At 41.6% G+C, this 23,985-nt stretch overlaps 1 long non-coding RNA gene across 1 annotated transcript; it reads left to right on the forward strand.

Annotated features, from left to right (window-relative positions):
* Positions 1 to 1,178: 1,178 nt before the first annotated feature.
* On the forward strand, positions 1,179 to 22,701 carry LOC148659335 (uncharacterized). Its single transcript, XR_015940437.1, has 4 exons — positions 1,179 to 1,650; positions 10,685 to 10,754; positions 11,106 to 11,208; positions 22,597 to 22,701. It is a non-coding gene; the product is annotated as an uncharacterized LOC148659335 (long non-coding RNA).
* The last annotated feature ends 1,284 nt before the right edge of the window (positions 22,702 to 23,985 follow it).

Raw genomic sequence — 23,985 nt, forward strand, 5'->3', positions numbered from 1 at the left:
CTTGAGAGAGTATCAGCAGCATCACTAAGGCAGGAGGCAATGGTGCTCTGTGGATCCTTACAGCTGAGCTCAGCTACCTGCTTGCTAGAGCTTTATTTGTTGATGAAATCAGTCACTTTAAAAGGAGATTGTCTGAAAGTTTATTTTAAATGACACAACCCTGTTGGATGTTTTGATGTAAGTCATCCTCCGCTAATAAAAATATGCCCTCCAAAGAGTTTGATTACCAAATGAATACAATATTGTTGCATTGCAAACAGCAGCATGAATGTTTGTCATGTGTGGTGAGTAACCTTTTGTCTTCATCTGGCAATGCTAATGCGGAGCAGGGGATCTAATGTGTATGTTCTCACTCCTTGTGGTTGCTTTCCTGGGAAAATATCAATGGAAATCCATCCCCAGAAGCCAGTGGTCATGAATGGCAAGTTAAGGTTCTTAGCAATGACTTTCCCCAGGGTTTGGGTAATATTCAAACACAATAACCTCTTCCGCAGAGCACATCTGATATCCATTCAGCTCTCTCCAGACTGAAAAAGAAAAACCCTCACCAAACCAGGTTCTCTGGGGTCTACTTTTCCCCATTAAGATACAAACAACAGGTGTGGCATCAGCCTTGAGCAAACCATTAACCTTTCGTCTTGGGCCAGGTCACAGAACTCTATAATGTTCCAGCTGCTGGGGGAGAATTTGGACCCACTGCAAGAACTACAGCCTGTGGGTGCCGAACCACAGCAACTTGTGCTTCATATCTTGTTTTATACGAGACTGCTAACAGAATACAATTGGGCGTGAAATTAATGTGATGAGACAGACTCGCCCATATTTTCCACTACTTTTGAATGTGTATCGTAGTAGAATTGTAATTGCAAAAACAGCAAATGCACTTGAAATCCACGCTTGTAGACAATGTATACATTACCAGCTGAGTAAATTCAGCTGTTTATAAGAAAAGAGAGAGAAAAAAATATCACACAATGCTATCTTTTAACCCCTGAAGCTAATTGTAGTGTTGCTCTCCCGGGTTAGGTGGATGGTTTTCTTTCTTTGCCGGAGCATCTGAGCTCTGTCTTGCTTAGCGCGCGTTGACATTTGCAATCTGTTTCCATAATCCTCCTCCCCCTCCTCCGGGGACTTTTGTTATGAAAGTGAGATTTCGTCTTTTTCCTCCTCGTGGTGACGTCACGGGTGCCCGTGAAACTGACAGGCCACCTGTGGGACGATCTGGGCTTTAAAGAGGCAGGCTCTGGCTAAAATTGGAACCTTGGCTTTTGTTTCAGCTCAAGACATAAAGACGGGCTGTCATCTCCAGCACAGGTTTCTGGCTGGGAACGGCCGACAGGGATCACAGGAGCAAACAGCGGCGAGGTCTTCGGAAAGAGACGGAACCCTCCTGCATTTTTTTATACACAGGGAGTGAGAGTGAGGGGGGAGGCCGGGAAAGAGACAGGGGATGGGGAGTGTGTGTGTGTGGGGGGGGCAGACTGATGTGTCAACTTAACATCAGCTTCTTGCTAACCAGGCAGGACAAACCCGACATCATCGCATTTCATAAACTGCGCCGAAGAGAACAGCAGTGGCGGCGTTTGTAGGCTTTAGAACAAATACCATTTCGAACAGCAAACCAAAATTAAGAGCTTATCGTGTTGGAAGGTAAGTTAATATTTTCTATTCTTATCGTCACCAGCCTGTATGAATGTACCGACTGCATACTGGAGTTTCACAGAACAGCACGGACAACGATGGTGTTAAATGATATTCTATGGTGTCTAATACAAATCCTTAAAAACACTATCGATGTTCTCTTTATAACAAAAGAAACAGCAGTTCCGAAAGAGCTGTTGGGCGTCCCGCAAGTTAAGCATAGCTAGGGTGCTGGTCAGAGCAACAGGTTGAAATCTGGTGTGGATTCAGCTTCCAAGAAGTCAAGCCATTTACTGAAAATTAGTGCAATTATAGACTACTATCGTCCGTTTCACTGTTCGTGTTGATGCAGTGGTATTATTAACGATATAACTGTATTTCGGATACTTACATTGAGATCTGTCTGTGTAGCAATGGTCAATGAGGGGTGAATTCAAGGTGATGTCCTGCATTCTGAAGTTTATTTTTAATTAGCTTCGCTATTGAGAAAGATTTATCCGACTTCTGACCTTGTAAACTAACCCCCCACCCCCTCGAAACTCCCCATCTGCTTGCGCGCCTCCCATTAGACATAATCTCATTCATTCCGTGACATTGTGATCAATGTGATCAACTATTGATTATAAGAAAAGCGCCCCTCGACGAAACATCATTTTGCTGGGGTTATGCTTGCAGAAAGACAGTTATTTGATTTGAAAAGCATTTTATTATAGTTACCCCTGACAAATGCAATACTGCGCCAATCGGACGTAGTGTCTAGTATGTCTTGAGACATAAAGCACCCGTATGCAGTGTGCCTAGTGTTCTGTGTATTCCCGCTGATACAGCCGGAACGCTTATCGAGACTGAATCGTGAGATGCGTGGCATATAGTATTTGTCAACACTATTGACTTAACTCTATAATATAAATATTATATTGTAACGCAAGGGCTCACACCTGTTTATATATGACGAAGATGGGCACCACACACTTTTCCTGCCACCTTCAAAGGTTCTATATAGGGTCGTGTGTCTTCACGGATGAGGGATTTTTCATTTTCTGGGTCAGTTAGCGCTTGCATTGTTAAAGTTGTGAATAATTTAGACGGTGGTTAGGTTTATCTTGTTCGTTTTCTTGACTATTTTAGGGCAGCTTGAATAGTTACCACCCGGTGTCAAGGCACGGCTCCTAAACCCAACGCTCCGAGCAATACCCAGGTGCCCGCCTGGCTCTGCTGGCTACTCATTTCATAACGACACAGAGGTTCTTGGAATAAAATTCAAACGAGCATTTCGGCGCCCGGCCCTGGGCAATCAAATCAGGAAATTAATTTCTCCGCGAATCGATTACCAACTGGGGGTGAGCGCAACGTGCCCTGTTATCGTTTTTCAACTTTCCGCTATTTCTGCAATTAGACGAACTCCTCTGTAACCCCCACCGCTGTCCTTCAGCCGCTGCTGTATAGAAAAGACCGATGTGTCGCGCCGCCCCGGTCCGACGGGTAATGAGTTAATTAGACACCTCCCAGGGCCGTATTCTTTTTCTTTAGGGACTTCACGGTCATTTATGATTTATTTATTATTACATCTACATCTACATAATGAGTTGGATACAAAGTATCGATTTTTTTTTTCCTTCAGAACACTTTTGACATTGAATTAGATTTTTGTATGTTCCACTGGAGTTGGGATACTACTCTCATGTGGTACCTCTGAACGGTTATTCTTAATAAGGACGGGAGCTGATACTTCATTGAATTTCACACTTTGCGAATATTTTCTTGTTCGTAACAACATCTACAGTAACGACAACAAATAATTAAAAGTTACTAGCTACGAGGCAACGTCTTCCACATACAATATTTTAATTTCACAAGGTTCATCTGCGGGAGGTGCTGTTTAACATACATCTAAGATACGACGCAGAACACACGAATGTAATCATTTTATCACTCTTCTTACAGTAACCAGGTCCAGAGAATCGCCTTTTTCGAATTGCCAGTCTCTGAGATCTTGGGCAAGACCTGTCCAATTATCTTCCAGAGATTTCGTAAGAAGCAGCTTTCGAGTCAATGATCAGCACCGCCGCTGTGGACAGCTCCCGTGACGGCCGCAGGACGCGACCCCCAGCTTGCTGGTAACACTTGACCGCTGCCGCGTAATCCGCTCCCGGGGGGATTCAAACGAATAAATGGTTCATTTGCACCTGGATACCCCACCTACGCTGTCTTAAAATGGCACTGGCCCCCGCACACCACACGCACTCCTCCCACAGCCCTGAAATCGGACAGCCAGAATCGGGGGCTCCGTCGGTGTTTTATTTTTTTTAAGTCACCCGCGTACAGTACTTCTTGCGTTTTCGTATGGTGGTCGAAGTGGCCGCTTGAAAATAAAATGTCGGTTTTTTTTTTACTTGTGGTTTTTAGCAAAATAATCTTGAAAAGTACTCGTGGAAAGTTTGGCAGGGATGGAAGTCCACTAGATTCGACATGACACTGAAACGCGGCGGCTGTACCACCTGCCTGTTCTGGCGGTGAGCCTCACGGCCACGGTTGCTGGGTTTGCCTCTGCAAGAATGCACTTTCTGTGTGAGGTTTCCACGCTCTCGCGTGGGTTTTGATTTTTTTTTCCTTCCACCTTCCAGAGGTGCTGACTGAGTTCATTGTTCGCCTCCAAATTGTGTGCGTGTCCTGCGTCCAATCTAGGGCGTAGCTCTGCCTTGAACACTGTGGCTTCGGCTTCGGGTTACTGTGATAATGTGTGGATGACTACGGCAAACGAGTGTTTTTTTTTCTGAATTCCTAAGATTTAAGTGCTAAAGCCGTTTCATACCTCGTGGCCTAAGCGAAGGCATGCTATGGCCCAGCTGCTGTATAGGAGACAAGGGAACAAGTAAAGGTTTATTCTATGTTGAAAAGAGAAGAAAAGAAACACAACGTTTCGGCTGTGGAGCCTTATTACTCGATCATATGCCATTGCGTGTCCTGCACGTGAGGGTGAAACAGTCACCAGATTCTTGCTTTGCACAATACACCTTGCCCCGAGTTTTGAAGCGACAGTAAATCAACTCATTCAGAGATCTTTGTTACACGAGAACGTTCACTGTGTCATGAAAATTGGTGCTGAGAAAAATGTGCTATAAGACATTTCTACGGGATCCGAGCTATTTCCAGTGTTATATCGTGTGCACTGTCAAGCTAAAATATACAATGTGACATTTTACGGTAAGGATCCACTGTCTGTCGGGTTCTCCATAAGAAACGGGACACAAATAAATTATTTTGGTACATACTGATTCAAAAAGGGGCGTGTATCACCTGCAGGATGTCATTTGCAATTTCCTTTCACTAGGATCTCTAAAGGCCAACGTTTTGAAGAGCACCGCAGACCCCCTGTGAGCCCCAGACAGAAACTAGGCTGCGCTCGACTGTATTAACGAGAGAGATGATCGCGAATATCGCTCTGGCAATACACGGCCTCCCAGTTTTACGGTTCTTACAATGTCGATCAGCTTATATAGCTTTATGTATCAATATGTTCCTTCACCTTCCGAAACACCTCTTCTACATTCATATGTACTTGTGTATGTATAATTTCGTTCAAACAGAAACAAAAAGGGATTTGAATTAAAATCTACTACAAGCTCTCTAATTATAACATAGATTTATGTGAATTTAATACACTGTAGCCCACTGTTTGTAGATTGTACCACATTTGTTCTGTCTAAGCGCTAGTTGTGTCGTTTTATTTTGATCTTTTTAAAATGACGTAATCCCATTTTTAATTTGTGGTTAATTTATGCGTTCTTAGATTTATCTTTTCAAGCATCGAAACGCCTAAACTATATTTTTTGTGAATTCCGTGCTCAGCGGGCACGATTATATGCTTTTCCTAGTGTTTTCTGGGTGAGCAATAATCTTGGGCTATATAACGTTATTTCATGTGAACGAGTGCAGGAATACTGTACGCAAACCTTCGTCGGTGAAACCAGCCCTAAATTTCGCGTGGAAAATCGGGAAAGTGGTTTTCTAAAAGTTTCAGATTAAGATTTTTGAGTGCTGACATAGACCCGACAAGCTAGGACTGTGCAGAAAAGGGAATGGAAATAAAAGGTTTTCCTGCTGTGGCGATCTTACTGTTCCTGTTCGGAGGGAGTTGAAGGTGATCTGTTTTGCTAATGCTGGTTTAGAACCTGTTCCATGTGCACGAATTTCAAGACGATTTTAAGAAAAGCTATGTATAAAACTCCTAAACACCTTCAAGCAGTAATAAACTCTGTGCACCTTACCTAAATTGAATTTATACTGTAGCATTTTTGTCAGCATGTTACATGTCGATCCAAACTTCAAACTGGTTACAGGAAGGCAGGACGCGCCGCTAAAATGAAATGAAGGGGCTGGCGGAAGAAGGGTTTAAGATTAGAATTTAGGGAAAACGTTGCCATATTTTGAAAAATCCTACAAATAAACACAACCCTTGACACCTTCTGCCACCGTCAGCAATGTCCATATGACCTAATAATTCGTCCCATTTAATCTAAATGAAAGTACCGCAGCGGCCGATTTGAGGTGCAAATACAACTCTCACCTCTCCAGAGAATCAGATCGCGAACTCCCTAATCGACAGACTGTGGTGTTCTCTGTTCTCACAGGAACTGTAATTTGCGTTAGTGGCTCAATTGTGTCAAGGAGTTAAAACCCACAATGCTTTTTAAAAAATATAACTACTGTATGTCCCTAATTTATTGAAATGACCTAATATGATTGTTTTGTTGTGCACGCACGTACAGTACGTACAGTACTGTATGCATCCGAGCACTTCAGAAAACAAACTACGATGATATTATAGAAAATAGTATATCTTCACAGGAGAATACCTGGAATGAAAATTAGGGATATTTTAGAAAACCGACCTGTTCGGATTTGTAATCAAAACAGGAATGCACCTGCTTAACTAAAATCCTCCTGCATGTCAGTGAAATGCTTTTTTGAAAGATGATCGTGTTTCACAGGATGTCTCTGCTTCAGCGCCAGATTGTGAGAAACATTACACAGATTGTGAGCACCATATTACTTGGCATGAGAGAATCCTTACTTCAGCTCTTTCTGAGCTGGTTTCATGTTAATGGCAGTGTCTATTAATAGGTAGAAGATAAGTGACGAAGTTTGATTAAAGCAGTGTCAGGGGAGATAGCGTAAGCAGGCACAAAACGCTCTCAATTAACGCGAAACAGTATTTGCTGATGGGAAATATTAAGATCAAGACCATGACTCCTGACTGGCTTGACATTTTTTGTTTTCATTTATTCGATACGGCAATGTATGAAAATTCAGTTTTTCTTCATAATTGAGTTTATTGGAGGACAGTAGGAGTTTGAATGTAGATAGAATCCTGAAAATTTATTCCGTGTTTGAACTCATAGAAACATAGCAAAATGCAACCAATATGAAGCACACATGGTCTGAAATTAGTTTTTAATTATAGACTTTAAAATAATTTAATACAATTGAAATAATTCTTACCAATAAGATGATGTGTCATGGTGATGTGTGCTCCCAGTGTGCAAAGAGACATGGTTCCCTTATCCAGTCACTCACACAAGCACTCTTGAACACTGTCAAGCCATTAAAGAGACAAAGCAGGTTGATTTCAAATTAAAGATGACAGGCTGTCCCTTTATGATAACATTTCTAGCAGAAAATGTTCCCAGAAATTTGTTTTTGCAGATTAGGAAGTACATGTGTTTTCCGGATCCTGCAGTAAGTCATTTGGAGCAGGTGTTCAAACAAGGAAATGTGTGCATGCATTAAACTGATGCATTAAATATAGTTTGGCTTGAGTTTGGGACCTACCTTGGCTTATGTCATAGAGGCTTGTGCTGCAAATAAGAAATGTTGACTTTCCTTTAGTTTCTATCTAAAAAAAAGTCTGGATTTGGCACGCAAGTGTGCCAAGTTCAGTGTTATTAAATGCTGGGTCATTAACAAGGCAGTCTAGCCATTATTCAGATGAACTAATCATTTGGAACACTAAGATCTATTTTAATAACAAACATTGTCTGTTTATTCTCAAACACAGCAGCATTGTTTTACAATTCCAATTGCTCCCTGTATATTAGAGATATCAGAAGGTGGCTACACCTATCCCCTCATGTGATATTTGACCAGTAGCAGTTCTTTAACATCTGTGAATCCATTTCAGATGGGCATGCTAACCTGGGCACGACAGAAAGGGAACAGTCTGCCATCTTTCTTCCAGTCCTGCAATTTGATTTCAGCAGACTACAGTATATACAAAGAGAGGGTAAAAAATAAGATTTTGATAGCATAACAACAAGCCCTGTTCAAGGTTTTCTGGGCTGCAGACTCTTATGTAAGCCAGTGCCAGGTGCTTGGTACTTTAAGATTGTCACCAAATTCTGAGTAAACTGGCGATAGATGGACATAGTAATTAAAACAACATTAAACACATACTGTAGCTTGCCTGTTTCTCTCGTACAACTTTAAGAGTCTTTAGCTCGCAAACCTGAAGTAGATTCGCCTTCTGCACAAAGAAAGGTCTGAGCTGTTGCTCTCAGTATGAGAGTGTGTGCGCTGCTGAGGCAAGGAGCGTGCCAGGCAGCTTTCTCTCCCAGCCTGACCTTGAAAAGGCATGTCTGCTTTTGAACAAGAAGCAGGCCTTTTGAAAGCAGTGTACCACTGCAGGGCATTTAAAGGAACATCAAACATGTGACAGTGCCTGTGTGAAAAGGAAGCATTTGGAAGGAATGTTTGAAGGTTGTGTGGCAGCCCACACCAGGGCTGGGGACCGAGTTGCTAGGGCCCTTTCCCTGTAGAGCAATAGGGATTCAGCTGCCGCGTTTGATCTCTGCTTTTATCCGGGCGGCGGGGAGAGGCTCTCTGCACCAGTGGCCCACGGACCCCCGCTGCGCCCCGGTCAAGCAAAGGCCACCAGCCAACAGACGTTTCCACAGCGAGGTCTGGAGAAAACAAAGACACCGGCAGCTATACCTGTACATTCATCTCCAAAGCAGTTTGTACCGCAATGAAAAATATCTGCCTTCGACCGCATCCCCGGCACCTCCCTTCCGAGCAGGGCCTTGCCCACCCAGGGCACCAGGCCCTAGCAGCAGCCTGGCGGCCTCTCAAGTGGTCTGCGTGTTGCAGTGCTAAAAAACAGGTAGATTCCGCCTTTTCTTATATCCTTGTATTTCTATCACTTGGATGGGGCTGCAAACGCTAAATGCACTCCTAGACGAGATATGAGCTCACATTTCTCACAGTGGGAGACCAAGCAAGGAAGGTGATGAGTAGCCAGAGAGGCTGGTACATTGCAAAGAGAATGGAAGAACACGTATCACCAACCAAGTATAGTAAGTGAAGCTGAATTGTTAATTAAGTTGGTGACATGTTTAGGGTATGTGAGCCCAGTGTATTTGCAGTTAGGCTATGTTATTCAGTTCTGTGTGATCAGTACTCATGCCACTCACTTGTTTTAAATCAAACTGGGAACCAACGAGAATAGGTCTGGATTTAGGGAATATGAAAAGGCTGAGCTCCATCAGGTCAGAGCAATTACTGTACGATGTTGAGTTAATGTGGTATCTTCTGAACATGATTATGTAAGCATGCAAAATTACCGGGTGCAATTTAAAGAAATCTGTAGTGTATCTGTAGATTTCGGGAAAATTGATTTGTGAGTATGGAAAACTGCTAAAACCATCACATAATATTCCAAGATGCCTGGTGTCACGGGCTTAGAATATGTTTTTGTCAAAACATATGAAGCTGGCAGTAATTTAATTGGTGTGCCTCTAGCACTAAAAGTTTAAGACAGCATATGAAGGAGTCAGGTATCCACACAGAGGAGTAAGGCCTTGAGTAAAAAAAATACAGTATAAGTCAGTAAAGTAACCCTATCCCTTCATGCAAGGCAATTAGTCCCAGAAGGAAATGGCAGGTTTTATGTCGTAATAGTAGCTCAGTTTTTTTTGTGTGTTTTCCTTCTAAGCTGCAGTTACAGATGGCACAGCCAGTGTGTGTGGGTGTGTGTTTCTGAGAGCTTTGCACATGCGTGTTCATTTGTTGAAGCTTGTGGTTTCTTGAGAGTGTTTGTGTGTCTGAGTGTGTGCGCATGGTGGGGAGTACTTAGAGGAAAAGATGGTTTTGAGGGATTGATCTTCTCGCTAGCTAAAATATGCAGGTACCAGCCCAGTTTTACTCTGAAACAAAGACTCAGACAGTTAAAGGGGGCTAGATTCTGGCATGTGGTGGTACAAACGATGATATTTTTCCGGGCTGTTGTTTTTTGATATTCCTTTCCCTTTTACTGTGAATCCAGTCTTGTTATTTGTGCATTGACCTTCATGGTATTGGACTGGAATGCAGCTTTTGCACCTGTCAGGTTACATGTTCTACTCTGATTTTTACTCAGTATGAGGAGGGTTTATGGAGGCTCAAACCGTGCCAAGCTCTGGCTTTGAAGTGAATGAGACTTGAAGGAATTTTGCTGAAGTCTTAATATGTTTTTGAATCAAAGTCTATTCAAGCCAGCAGCAAGAGAGGCTCCTTTCAACCACCAGCTCAACAGGCTGGTTTACATAGCAGATGAACAGCAAATTGCAGACTGTAGATAAAACTTTGCTTTCCTTTCTTTTCTTTCTTGATGTCACTGTGAATATCGTGGTGCAATTGCCTGAATCCCTTTCTGCAGGGTTTGAAAGCTAGAGGGTTAGAAAGTGGAAAGAAACTAGGAGGGAAAAGGTGACTTTTTATTTCACTTTTTAGGTCGAAGCATCAGTGCTCTCCTGTGGATTAATATTGCCTCTGCCTCTCTTGGAGAGCGACTGAGCATCCGTCCCAGGGGTGCCGCCATCCCTGTCTGTTTCCCTGCACACGCGTGAGGATCTGAGAGATCGTAAAATGGAATTAACTTGAATAAAATTGAATTGAGTTTTGTTGCTTGCAGATGGGGGGGCAGAATGGGGGAGGAGGAGCGGGAGACTGAAAGGTCAGGGAAAGTGGTGCCTCGTCATCTGTTTTTTTTATTTTCTTTTTTTTTTAGCAGCACTTGTTGCTAAGGAGCTGAGCTGCAACTGCCAGAAGCTGTTTAGGCCTAATGGATTCAGCTGAAGGTAGATGTTCTTGTAGCAAACACACCTTTCAATTGACACAGCTTAACCAGCAGCCTAGAAGAGCAGCAAACGAGCCAGCTGCCTGTGAGCTCTTAAGGCTTCATTCGCTTCCGTTTTAATAGATTTTTGAGAAATACACAGTCAAGGAATAAACAGCTACAGGTGCACATTTTTCTGTACACATAATGCTAATGGATTTTTAATAGAATTAGTACTGACTCCCTTATGTTATTTATACTTCTTGCATGCTGTTACGCAAGCAACATGTACATGATTCTTTTTCGCTTGAACAGGCTGTTTGGGACTCTGTGTGTTATTTGTCATGTAATAGTGTCCACTTGTACACTTCAGGCTCTGTTCGGACTGTGATGTAGCATCTCCAAAGATTTCTCCGACGCCAGAGGTCCTCCTCCTGGGAGCAGCAGGCGTCCTGACTGAGCTGCCGAACGCTGTCGTAAGTATATTTAACTCCAGTGTTGGAAATATAGCGCTTTTCAATGGGGAGGCTCATCACAACAAGCGTTGCGTGCATTTTGAGTGACTCCAGCTGTCTCTGTAGTCTTGAGCAGAGGAGATTGTGTAACGTATATACCCCTGCGTATAACAGGGATCTCAGCCGCCCAGGCTGAGGGAGTTCTCCTTTGGCTTAGCTGGTGAGTTCCCTGTTACGTGACGCCAGAGACTCGGGTTCGCGCCCAGGCAGTGAAGGATGAACTGGCAGGGCAGGAGAGCAAGAGTGGAAACCCCCAGAACCATTACAATTGCAAATCAAACCAAGAGCCCAGCTATAGAACAAGGAATCAGCTGGAAATAGGAGGCATTTCTTTCGCAGTCATGGGTGTCTAGATCAACTAACTGCCTCTGCGGGATGCTTCAGGAAACCATTGACTGAAATAGTAGCAGGCAAATGAACAAGACTGACTCCATCGTTTCCAGGCCTTTGTGTATTCTTTTGGCATTTATAGTGATGACACAGTCTGTGAGTATCATGCAAAAAAGCTTCAAACCATGTACAAGAATCTACCTCACCATTAAACCACCTTCCTTGTTATTACCCTGGTAACTTCAGACAGGGACGAGGCTCAAAGGGAAGAGTACAGTAACAGGAGCAGTAACCAGGGACTGTCCCCCACCGCACTGCTCCTCTAGTCCACTGCTGCACAGGAAAGGAAAGTGTCAGATGGGCTGCACATACTGTAGCGTCACCAATCCAGCCTGTCGATGAGCGCAGGGGTGGGGGGACCATCAGAGGTCTGCCCAGTGAGGGGCCGAGTCATTAGATCTTCCAGCTCTGTGGACATCAAGTCCGAGATCCCTCACCGTCTTCCTCCCACTGTGCAGCCTCCAGCGGCTACAGACCAGGGCACTGTACCCCTCATGCTGCTGAACCCCCACAGAGAGCCTTACACAGGGAGTCTCAACACATTTTCACAGGAGCTCTCCGCAGCTGGTTGGTTCCTGTATTTGGGAATTATGAAGAAATGAAAAACGTAGCCATGAGTATAAAGAATTGCATTCACCAAATCCCATGATTCCCTTCTCTGGCGAGGAGATTTATTTGTTATAACACCACTAGTCCAACCCACCCTGTTCTTTCTTATGTGAAAATGTTGTGGGTTTTTCTGCGTAGAGGTAACACCAGATGAAGATCCATGACTATGGATGTTAGGAAACACTGCAGCCCGTTAATCTGTTTTCTATTGATTCAGATGTGTTTGGTTCGATCTGGCTCAGTAATGGACAGAAAACGTGTACAGTCTAAATATCCTGCTGTTGCGGTGTATTGAATTTACTGAAATGCCTGTCAGAGTGAATTAGATTATACTAAATGTGATAGGAGAGGGGAAGCATGCATTCCTGAAATGTAAAATTATTTGCAGTATAATATCAAAATCATTCTAAAAGGGGAACAGCAAGAATATGTGTAAACAATGCACACACATTTGTGTGCATTTGCGTTTAGGTACAAGCATTTTAGTCCTTTTCTTGATATTCAAGATGAGAATTTTTAAGGGGATTTTTTGTGCTGGGACAATGGAGAAAACTGGGGAAATTCCCTCTACCAGAGACGGAGAGCTCCCCAAGGCTCACGTTCACTAGGGTGCTCTTGAAAGTTTTTCTTTCAGCACTGTGCCTGAGCCAGAGCCAGCTCTCAGAAGCACATGGCGTGTGGTGTAGTGTACCAGGCTGAGATGGAGAGGAACACTTACCGTGCTTCAGAAAGGATTTTTGTCACTTTGACAGGCGTGAAGAGAGACACAGGGAGGGGCGCAGGCCAATTTTCCACCCCCACATCCCTCCAATTTCTGCTGTGATAAAATGAAAGTCAATTCCCCACAGGGCTCCCAGGAGAGAGCACACTTAGGTAATTAAGTGTAGCTACACTGCAGCCCCAGTCAAGGCAATTAGTGCAAATCACACATTTTCACCAGCTCTAATTATTGAAAATATGACTGCTTTGTTGACTGACAGACAAATGCTTTGTATGTGTTGTGTGTGTGCCTCTGTGTTTGTGTGTGACATTTTATTACAACACCCAGTTGCTTCTGTAGTTTTGATTGACATTATGAAATCAAACCATTGTTAGTGTAGACCAAATGAATAATCAGCTCAGTTTATTGAATACTTTAATATGTTAGACGCTGCGATTAATTTAAAACAGCAAAGGGGTAGAAACACAAAGGCCCAGATCAGAATACGCCAGGATCATTCTGGAAGCTTGACTTTTGGACACTTTCTCACAAAATAAATTAAATTATAAATCAGCTTTAAGAATAGAGCATTTCAGTCCATCCTCTGCTGTTTGGGCTGATGCTGATTAGGAATAATTTCACACTCAAAGAAGATAATGATCCTAAACCCTGTTTGACAGAGTTATTCTTTCTGGGTCTCAGACATCTTGAATGTGCAATAATTCATAAGTAGATTTTATAGTAAATGCATCCATTTTTATGAGCAATCTTAAGGTAGAAATTAGATCACTTCTCAATATATATATAAGAATGAATGTGTGCTACTTGTGGAGATGTCATCTCAGCATCTGACCTTCAGACACGAGAGGTCAAGCTGGAAAGATATTTTAATTTACTGTCAGATGTAACTTAGTAACCAGTTTGAGTGTTATTAAACAGCTGCACCGCTGTGAGGTGCACATCTGTGTGTGTCGTTAACGCTGCACTAGCCATTTCCAACTGTCTGATAATATTTTTTTATTTAAGCATTCTTCTCGAACTAATTGAAGTCAATCACAATGCCCGAGTAATTGAGTATATGCCCCACACCGTGTGCTCCTCATGCAGAGCCAGTAGACTGTGATCTAACAAATGAACCAGGAGGACAGGGCATTAGCTGTGAGTGCCTGAGTTCACTCCACCCAGCCTGAACCCCCCTGTTGGTTCCTCTCAGCCTTCTGTCAGGGCTTTAATGCAAAATCAATGAAGGGCCAGGCCTAACTAGCAACCCCTTGTCTTGTTCAAGGAGAGAGAGGATGTGAGCAGTTACTTCTGTTTCTATAAGTCACAGTCTTAATCAGCTCTGGTTGGAGCCAGAGGAGAGACAAAAATAATGAATTGAAGGGTGAATGAACAGGCGTTTAAGGTATACGGGCCACCTTCCCCAAAGGACAGGCTCATTCAATGAGAAAAAATCTAGTTAGGAGGATAAAGCAGTTAGTTGCCTTTACGCCAGGACTAATCCCAGTACAAACTATTGAATTAAAGCTACACGTATCCTCATCTGATTCCCGTTGTGTAAACAGGCATGTGAGTTTAAGACCTGATTGCTTTGTTCCAGGGGATTTCTTTTTCATGACTTTTTTTCTGCTTGGTAACTCAGTACTGTCAAAATTTTACCAACTGAAAAATAACTGTGGGATTTTGTGTTGTAAATTGGTGAAATTGGTAGGGACGGTGTTCAGAAGCAAGCTTTGAAATCTGAGGATCAAGAATCATTTCCGTATGTGCAATCAATGTAAGACTGGAGGAGTTTTAGGCTCATGGGTGTGGTAAGGCACACAGTGATGGTGGTGATGGCTGACAGAGTCTGTATTCTGCATACTGGGTTTCTTTCCAAACCTGAGGCTTCTGACTTTTTCTGTAAAACTGCCAGTTGACACCTGGCACTTGTTCATTTAATATTTACTTCCAAAAGCTGCTAAAACACTATTAACTGCCTACATGTATCTTTCAAATCTATACATGTCAATGTGATAGAAACTCAAGAAAAAAATAGTAGGTGCTCTATTGTTCCAACTTTGCCCACAGCGATTCAGCTCAGCAAAGAGATGAAAACTCTGAATCAGAGTTACAGTTTTTAGACGTATTTACCAAGACTCTCCAGCTCTCTAGGCAATATTACAAGCAATCCTGTTCACTGCGTTACAAAGGATGTGCCTAGTAGCACTTTTTGCCATGGGAAATTGTTGGCAATAAAGATCAGTTATAAACTGATCCCTATGTTGCAAGAAAATATTAATGGAGTGACCTGTGTCTGTAAATGGTCATTTTTATACAGGCAACATTGTTTAGCTAATCCATGCCTTTTCTACAGATAGAAAGGGATTTTTTTTTAAATTATTTTTTCAGTGGTGGCTGTGCAATACCCTTACCAAGCAATGAATAAAACAAAACAGGTTTTTAGATTTAAATCCAATTGACATTCTCAAACAGTAAAGTGCTAAGTTACAGAAATGTCTGCACAAACGTTTATTAAAGAAACAGGGACATATAAACTGCTTGGTTCCAAAGATTATATGATTTAAAATTTACTAATAATTCTATTAAATCATATTAAAAAAATGTTTTCAAATAAAAATGAGAATTACTGGTATTATGTACTTAAGGTTAAATGGGGAACAGGAAAATAGAGGAGCACATATTTTTCTCCAGCTGCATCTCTCTGTACCTCTGTCCAGTGTCACAGTGAAAACTAGGGACTGGGGTTTAGCACTGGAGACAGATACAGCTGCATCTCCTCCTTCTCTGTAGTCCTGGGGAGGGTCTATAAAGGGGAATAATGATTATGCAAATGTTCACATGTATTTTTGACAGAATTGGGATTTGGTCTCATTAAAAGCATGAGGTGGGGCGGTCACTTCAATTCTTCTAAATATTTGTGAATGCTAAAGTCCTTTGTGTAGGGCTCTGTAAAAAGGCAGCACAGCAGGAAGAGGGAAAGACCCACTCTTTTTGGAGGCAAAACGTGCCCTAATATTCCACTTCTCCCAGGTGAGGTGCTGTTCAATTATTCACACTGTCACCAGTATTTATCCCACATCACAGAACAAATCACCAGAGGTCAACTGGAAAAAGTGTGCTCCTGCTTCTTTACCAGTTCATAATAGAATTCCTGCAGCATTGTCGAGGATAAATTTACGCGTGAATAGAGACACACAAGACATAAACATGTAAGATCACTGCAAAAGTCCAGAGGTTGAGGCTGGGTAGCTTGTTCTAGACATCCATGACTTATTGTGTTGTTTGGCAGTTACTAATTCCTTGTGTTTACTGATGTGACAAAGTGACCAAGATTTTCATTCCCTCTTCCACAGTCACACTAGTTTCTGGGCATCTCTCTGCAGTTTAACTAGTTTTATGTTTTGTACTATTAATCTAGTGGTCTAACAGGGGACCCCTTCATGTGAGCATTTTTCTTTATCAGCTTATTTACACTTTCAGAGTGTTGCAGAAACTGTGCTTCACACACCAGTGGGGTTGTGAGAATTATTTGCACTTTCTAATACTGACTTACTCAAAGGTTAATGTTAAAAGGGATAGTGTTGTACTTTCCTACTTGGGCTGTGCTGAAGATTAACCACAGTATAAAAGATCTAACAGCTTATTTCACTTGTGATTAAATCTCAAGCTTATTTCCAGCTTTAGGATTTTCAACTAGTTCCACCAGCACAGCTCATTTGGAGCAGGGGTTGGGTCCTACAGTCCAGATGTTGCTCTCAGCACAGGCAGTGTCATTAATTGACTTGGATAGTTTTAATGGTCCAACTGATGCCATTCAGGTGGGGTGAGCCGCAGTCCTTGTATCATACAGTATTGATCGCAGCATGTCAAATGGCGACTGGCTTGACAAGTGGCCATGCTGATGGAGGGCGGGAACAGTTCTCACCCCCTGTGCTGGGGCAGGAGTCCTGAAAGCAAATTGAGTGGATTAGCAATTGGTGATGTCAAATTTCAAGGGCATAAAGGGAAATAAACTGTCACTTTCCAATTAAAGAGTAATAAAACTCTTGTTTCTAAAAATGAAAAGCAATTTACACCTATTCTTTGGTTCATCCAGATTGATATGCACTTGGCATTGCTACAGTAGCAAGTACAGTATGTCAACCCATTATTGCTAACACACCCAGATTGCCTTGTGTAATAGTGTGACTTAGTGAGCAGGATTACCTACAATACCACCGAGAAAGAGGGATTATTGATAATTATAGAAATGTGTGGTATAGAAAACTCCTAAACATCTCAGCATGGGATATCCACAAACCCATTTCTTTTTATGTCATAAACCATAAATACCCCTGAAGCGTCCAGCAACAGCAAAAATAATCTTAATGAATTTTATACAAGACTTTTTAAAAGCAAAAGGCGATAATCTCAAATCACTTTATGGTTCAAGAAAAGTACATTACAAAATTATACACTTTGTAATACACAATTATTTTATTTAATTTTGTATTAGAAAGCCAACAAAATAAAGTAGATGCAGAAGATAAAAAAGCCCTTTTGAAAAAGTAGGTTTAAAGCCTAAACTTAAAAACACCCAACATAACCGAGTCACTGAATGGAGGAACAAGTAAAGATTAGAGGAACTGCTCATACAGTAAGTATCGTGGAACAGAATAAACTGCCAGTCCAGAATTAAGTCAAAACCACCTTAACTGTTGTGCTTCAATGACGGACAAGAGTTTAGTTTAATAATATCAAATCTTACGTAACCTAACGTAACCCTGGCCAGTCCCTTGTATCATCACAGTCTGGAACTGTGGTTCTCGGTATGCCTGACTAATATAATTTCACCATAATTTATAAAAAGAGCTTCAGCGTGGATGTCTAACTTTGCAGCTGGAGCCTCTTAAGTTGAAAGTTGTTTTTTGAAAAAGAAAAGAGAATTTGGATGGTGGAATGACCCCTCTCATCACTGTTCATATTCAGATTTACTGTAAGTGTTTTGTTTTTTGTAGACATTAAGGGGTCTTTTTTTTATCAATTTATGTTAAATCATAAAAATGCATCCTTCTATTAGCTTCTTCACTTGCTGTTAAAAGCTAAGATACTTTTTCCATCCATAATCATCCTTAGGTGAATGGTTCTGACACTAATTGAGTTCCCTTGTTAATCCAAACTGAACAAGGACAGAATTGAATTCTGCTCTTCTCTGCTATATAACACTGCTCTGCATGCTGGGTTTAGTCTCTCTAATTGTATAGAATGAAAGGCATTCACCCTAGCTGGAGAGCATAATTTAACTTGGTTTAATAATGTATTACTATTCAATGCTGTGCCTAATATTTTTACCAGGAGTCCGGAGGTAAAAGGACCTGTCTCATTCAAGCCCTTTTTTCTTTTTCTGGAATCTTAAGTAAATATATAAATGCATGCAGCGACAGGCTCTGCCATTTTAAAATTGTCCATGGTATTCATCTGAGCAGAGTACCCCATTATAGGTAATATATTTTTAATAGGAAAAAACATATTTGATCCAGGCTAATTTATCCTTCACAGCCTGACTTCTAAAGTAATACATTACCCTTGTATGAGTCAGTGGCAGTGAAGAGCAAGTTACTAATGACCCTTCGCTTCATAGCAAAGAATTGTGCTGTCACTCCCTTCACAATGCTGTCTATAGCACAATGCCACCCAATTGTTGCTTCCCTTTTGTGTGTGCTAACCCAAGCAGGGCCTTATACAAAATAAATGGGCCCTGTAACTTGAACTAGGGACAGACACACCACCTGAGAGCACTTGTCAATGGTGCCTTGGCGAGGGGTAGGGGTAAGGCTGATTGGATATTTAAAGGCATTTCTGTGTACATGTATGAGGTCCAGGCTGCTAGAAGCAGATTCATCCTGAATGTTTCTTTTCTTTTTAAAAGAATATCTTAAAGGACACACTGCCCTATTAACTTTTTACTTTGGCAGATACTGCATAATGAAATTAGGATGTTTGCAAGATATTTTTTCAGAACCAAAAATTACGGATTATGGAAATGGATTTGATGAATTGAAGAAAGTGTTGTTTTTTTAATAACAGAGTAATAGAAATTAAATAAAAAAGACATCTTGTCTTTTTCAAAATCTTTTTCTGCAGGTACAGATGCGCTTTACTTTTGTACACTCTACACAGACTCCAGCTGGTTATCCACAGTACTTAATACATCATTATTTCTGTAACCATGATATTTATTTCTATATTTGTACATTCAAACCTTTACATTCAGTTTAAGTAAATCAGACATCAAAACGAGTATAAGGTGTTTTAACAAGAACAAGGACAAAAATGTTCTCCGAGAGCAGAATGTATGTCTGTGGTGTGGAAGTAGAGAGAAGCATTGAAGAGCAGAGATGTCTTTGTTATTCTAAAATCACAGAAAAATAAAATTAAAATGGAAATACAACTGTGGAAACACAGTACAACTATACTGTGGCCTCCAGAATTTTTCAAGAATTATATAAAGAAATGATGAGGTTACATTATAACCATTCAGCCTATCTGTTTTTAAATACACTGTATAAACTTTGTTTTCAAATAGTTTGAATTGTACTGATGAATACAAGCTAATAGATGACAAGTTTGGAGCCCAACCTTAACAACCTCTCTAAATGTTACTAACTGGTGGGAACAGAAAACAAACAAGATCTCACATGAGTATATAACTTTGGGCTCATCTGTCACGTAGTCTCACGAAGTCTTGTGCTTCGAAGCATGACTGCGTACAATGAAGTGAGCAGTTTACCCACAATTTCCCAATACATAAAGAAGAACAGCAGACTAGGGAAGGTATCCCAGCTAAAGTGTCTTTCCCATAAACAAGAGGTCACAATAACGAAAACAGGTACTGGAAATAATCTATGATTATTTAAAGGGAGAAGAATGTACCAGTGTACTCTATGTGTCACAGGTGTATGCTTAGCTGTTACTGCTAGACATAGATGGAGAACAAAGTGTCTTGTGCAATGTCTTGTGGCTATTACAACTTTAAACATTATTGTGACAGTCAAAGAAACTTGATATTTAATATGCATAGCGTGTTCTGGATCCATCATTTAAGGTTCTCATCTGTTTTCAGTTGAATCAGTAGGCTAAAAAAAAAAACTTCAAACCCACTTCTTTTCCCAGTTCAGAAATCTAAAACTGCCATGAAGTTGCTACAGCAATACTGCCAGCAATGAATTTATAACTGGGATTGGAGAGGGGAAAATGCTGGTAATTAATTGCTAGCAATTAGCGCAGGCAAGTACTGCCAGGAAGAACTGCCAAGTGTGAACCCGCCCTAAGTATTGAGCACAGGGAGATTTCTCAAGAGCTCTCACTTTGAAGGTGACAGCCCTGGAAAGCCAAGAAAGCTTCAGTACTTTTTTAAAAATAAAAAAGTCCATGAGGAACAGGAAAGAGATGGCGTGTGCAGAGTTTTGTGTTTTAAAGGGCTTGCTGGAGTTGTGCTCTTTTTTTAGCAGAGATTCAGAATTGATTCAGCTACAAGCCCCAGCAGGAACACAGGTAGCCGTTAGAACAGGCAGCGGAGAGTCTTGCTCTTTGGACGTTTTGTACAGAACAGTGTTGACCTCCATCACACAAAGTGCTTGTGAGGCTCTGACTGCTTTTCTCACATCGAAAAGAGAACTATTTGGAACACTTAAGAAGTCAGAAAATGAAACAAAGCCAAAAATAAAAGATAAGATAAGATCACTTTATTAGCCAAATACAATTTCTTGCATTAGGAATTTGTCTTTTCGCAGACCCCAGCTTGCTGTCCGTGAGACACACAGACAGGGAGAGAAGCTTGGGGTCAGAGCGCAGGGTCAGCCATTGTACAGCTCCCCTGGAGCAGTTGGGGTTAAGGGCCTTGCTCTGGGGCCCCTAGGAGTAGGATTCCGCGGGATGGCAACCTTCAAACTGGCAACCCTCCATCCACAGGCGCAGATCCTGAGCCACAGAGCCACTGCTCCGCCCCACATGAGCCTTTAACCTTTCAAACAGGCAATCAGCTGTTGCAGGCTGTGGGTTCGAGCTCTCGTTCTTGCCTTTCCTCCGCAAGGCCTCCCTGGCTGTGCTGCACCGGCCTACAGAGGGAAGGCAGGAGAGTCGGGCATGACTGCTCCTTCACGCCAGGGCAGCTTCCCCGAGAGCAGGTCCTGGCCGTGAGGCGATTCCCGGTCTCGCACATTCTTGGAATCAGGATTACTCTTCTAAGTGGAGGCGTGGTTGTTTGTTTGCGTCCATGTGAGGAACGCCTGGTGTGGAGTGAAGTCCCTGTGCGACTGTGCGCGTTCCCTGACTCGGCACTAGACCTCTGACTTTACAGCTGTCTCTCAGCGCTGAGGGAAATGCTGGAGAGATGCATTTAACTGCGATTAACAATCCGCGTTCCTTTCAATTCATCTTGCAGCTTCTGCTGAATTCAGAGACCTTGGAAGGTGGGAAGATTGTGATGAACTATTCTGCTGTAATTTTCTTGTCTTTGGAGTGAATCCATAAAAAATGAATCAATCCATTGATCCCTTTTAACCCAACACTATTTTGTAGCTTTGAGCACCATCTTGGACCTCTATAAGGAATGTGCATATGTTTTTTATTATGTTGAGTGGGGTTCTTTAGAAGTACTTGTTTTTTTTTTTAACCAGAAGGCGGAACCCTTCAAACATTGTTCAAACATTGTTGTCTTGAAACCAGTCCTGACAGAAGTTCTGCTTGAGCACTTGAAACTGATCAGCTAATTACAAAGAGTCAACATCTTCTGTAGATACCCTGCTAGCAGCCATGAAAGCAGAGCACAATAACTAAAGTGTCTACGATGCCTTAATGCTAAATGAGATGTCAGACGTGTAAGGGTTAAAACAAGGGAAAAGTGCAAATGATAAAATTCGTACAGAATGTGGTTTGGGTAAAAAAAGTGTATAGGAAAAGGAGTGTTGTCTTTCAGCAGCAGACCTGTTACGTGTCTGTTGATGTGTCTTCAGGAGAGCTGTAGTGCCGCTGTATATGAAAGAGAAATCACAAGATGCCTTACTCAAACTATGGATAATCCAAAGAACTCCAGTACAGCTGGCAACTTTCATCATTTGCTTGGCTCACATCTGCCGAATACAAGAAAACAGTGATGAAGGACAGGAAGGGGGGAGACCTGTTGCTCCAGTCTCGACGTGTGGTTTACACATTGCAGGGTCTGAACTAGTCATGCAGAAGGCTGCTGAAATCTACAGTACATTTCCTCTGCCAGCCGGCCTCTTTGTCTTCTTCTTCTGGAAAGCAAGAGGCATATCTGTTTTATAAGCACATCTCTCTGTTAAGCTGTTTTATTAAAGTGAAATCCCAGCTATTAAATCAACTGTATCTTCCAATTTTATAGGCCTGAGAGCAGTCAGACAAGCAGGGACACAGGTGATAGCCTTCAAAATTGAAAGCGGATGGGTTTTGGAAAAAGAAATATGTTTGCAGATCAGCTAGTGGAAAGGGCACTTGGGCTCCAGGTATTACTACATTAACTCCTCCTGAAACAGGATTTTTACAGGCAGACTTTTAAGATTCTTTTTAATATGGTAGAGCACACATTGATTGCTTTCACGGCCCTCCAGCTCCACATGCTTCCACATGCTTTGTGTCAATTGATACAGACAACGGATGTGTCCTTGTAAAATCCCTGCTAAATGAAGACACCTGCATATGAAAATGAAGACAATGGCTGAATCTGCAGTGGAGTCTGATTTGGTGAGCAACCGAGCAAACAATGTTTATTGATCGGATTTGTTTCTGCATTCTGAATAAACTAGGAATGTCTCACAAAATTAGATACATCTGATCTCTGGTAAAGAGTAAAAAATTATTATTATTATTTACTGAGGTACTCAAATTAACTCATTTAATGTTTTATTTAATATTTCCATTATACTGTTTCTCTTTATTACTGACTAGGATAGAGGGAAGTAGCCTGCATGTTATAATGCAATATGCTTCTAAATACACTATGACATTTATACTCACAACTGAGCTAAGTGTGTTAATGTATTATTTTATAGGTACTTTACTCTTTCTGTAATTAACTGTTTCATGTCAAGACCATGGCCTGGAAAGAGAAAAAAATATGTATAGTCCTGTTGATTTATGAGCCTTTGTTATCTTATCCTACCCACATCCCAGCCTAAGACAGCTTTTGAAATTTACAAGTGCAACATGACACTTGATAATGTAGTAGAGCATCAAACCTACAATCTCTTTTGATCATAAAAGTGTGTCTCTGAGTTAAACTCCATCATAAATCCTTTAGGATGCCATTCAGAATGCCTAAAGACTTTCCAGCAAACTGACTTATATTAATCTTTTCAATATAAAGAAAAAATAATAATAATAATTCCAGGTGAGCCCTAGGAAGGTGATGTGGAATCCAGAGGCTTTGAACAAACACATATTACATTATTTTTTGCAGACATGTATCCAATGTGGAAGAGATCTTGAAGAAGATTCAGCTTGTAAATACATGTTTAAAATACAATTGAATTGGCCATAGCTTTCAGGACACCGTTATTACAGACTTCTCCAATTATGTGTCCTTTTTGTTGAAGTACAAAACTTTAGTAATATTGCACTATTGCTACATTGTAATATTGACATGAAACCTCACAATTCCTAAAATTACTAATGTGTGTTAAAATCAGGTCTAATCATTTTTAATTTCCAGCCTTCATACAGTTTAGTACTGTGTTCTTTCTGCATCCTGACCTAAAAATAATGAAACCAGCTCCTGGTGACTAAGCAGCCCTTCCTCTTAATATCAGGGCATTCGAATTTGCTGCACAAATTTCAAAAGTTGTTCATAGATTCATTATATTAAATAGATGTGCTTTGGACAGCTTCACTGAGCTGAGTCGGTTCTGGGAGTGACGAACTGAACACCCCGCCCTTGTCCTGCTGGGGCTGTCCTGCCTCAGTCTCCAGGCCCAGCCAGGAGCTCAGAGAGTCTTCCAGCACCAGCACACTGCACCCGCGGCTCCGAGACCAGCCCAGAG

This window comes from Lepisosteus platostomus, chromosome 7 (assembly GCF_059453375.1).
Source record: "Lepisosteus platostomus isolate fLepPlt1 chromosome 7, fLepPlt1.hap1, whole genome shotgun sequence".
Lineage (NCBI taxonomy): Eukaryota > Metazoa > Chordata > Actinopteri > Semionotiformes > Lepisosteidae > Lepisosteus > Lepisosteus platostomus.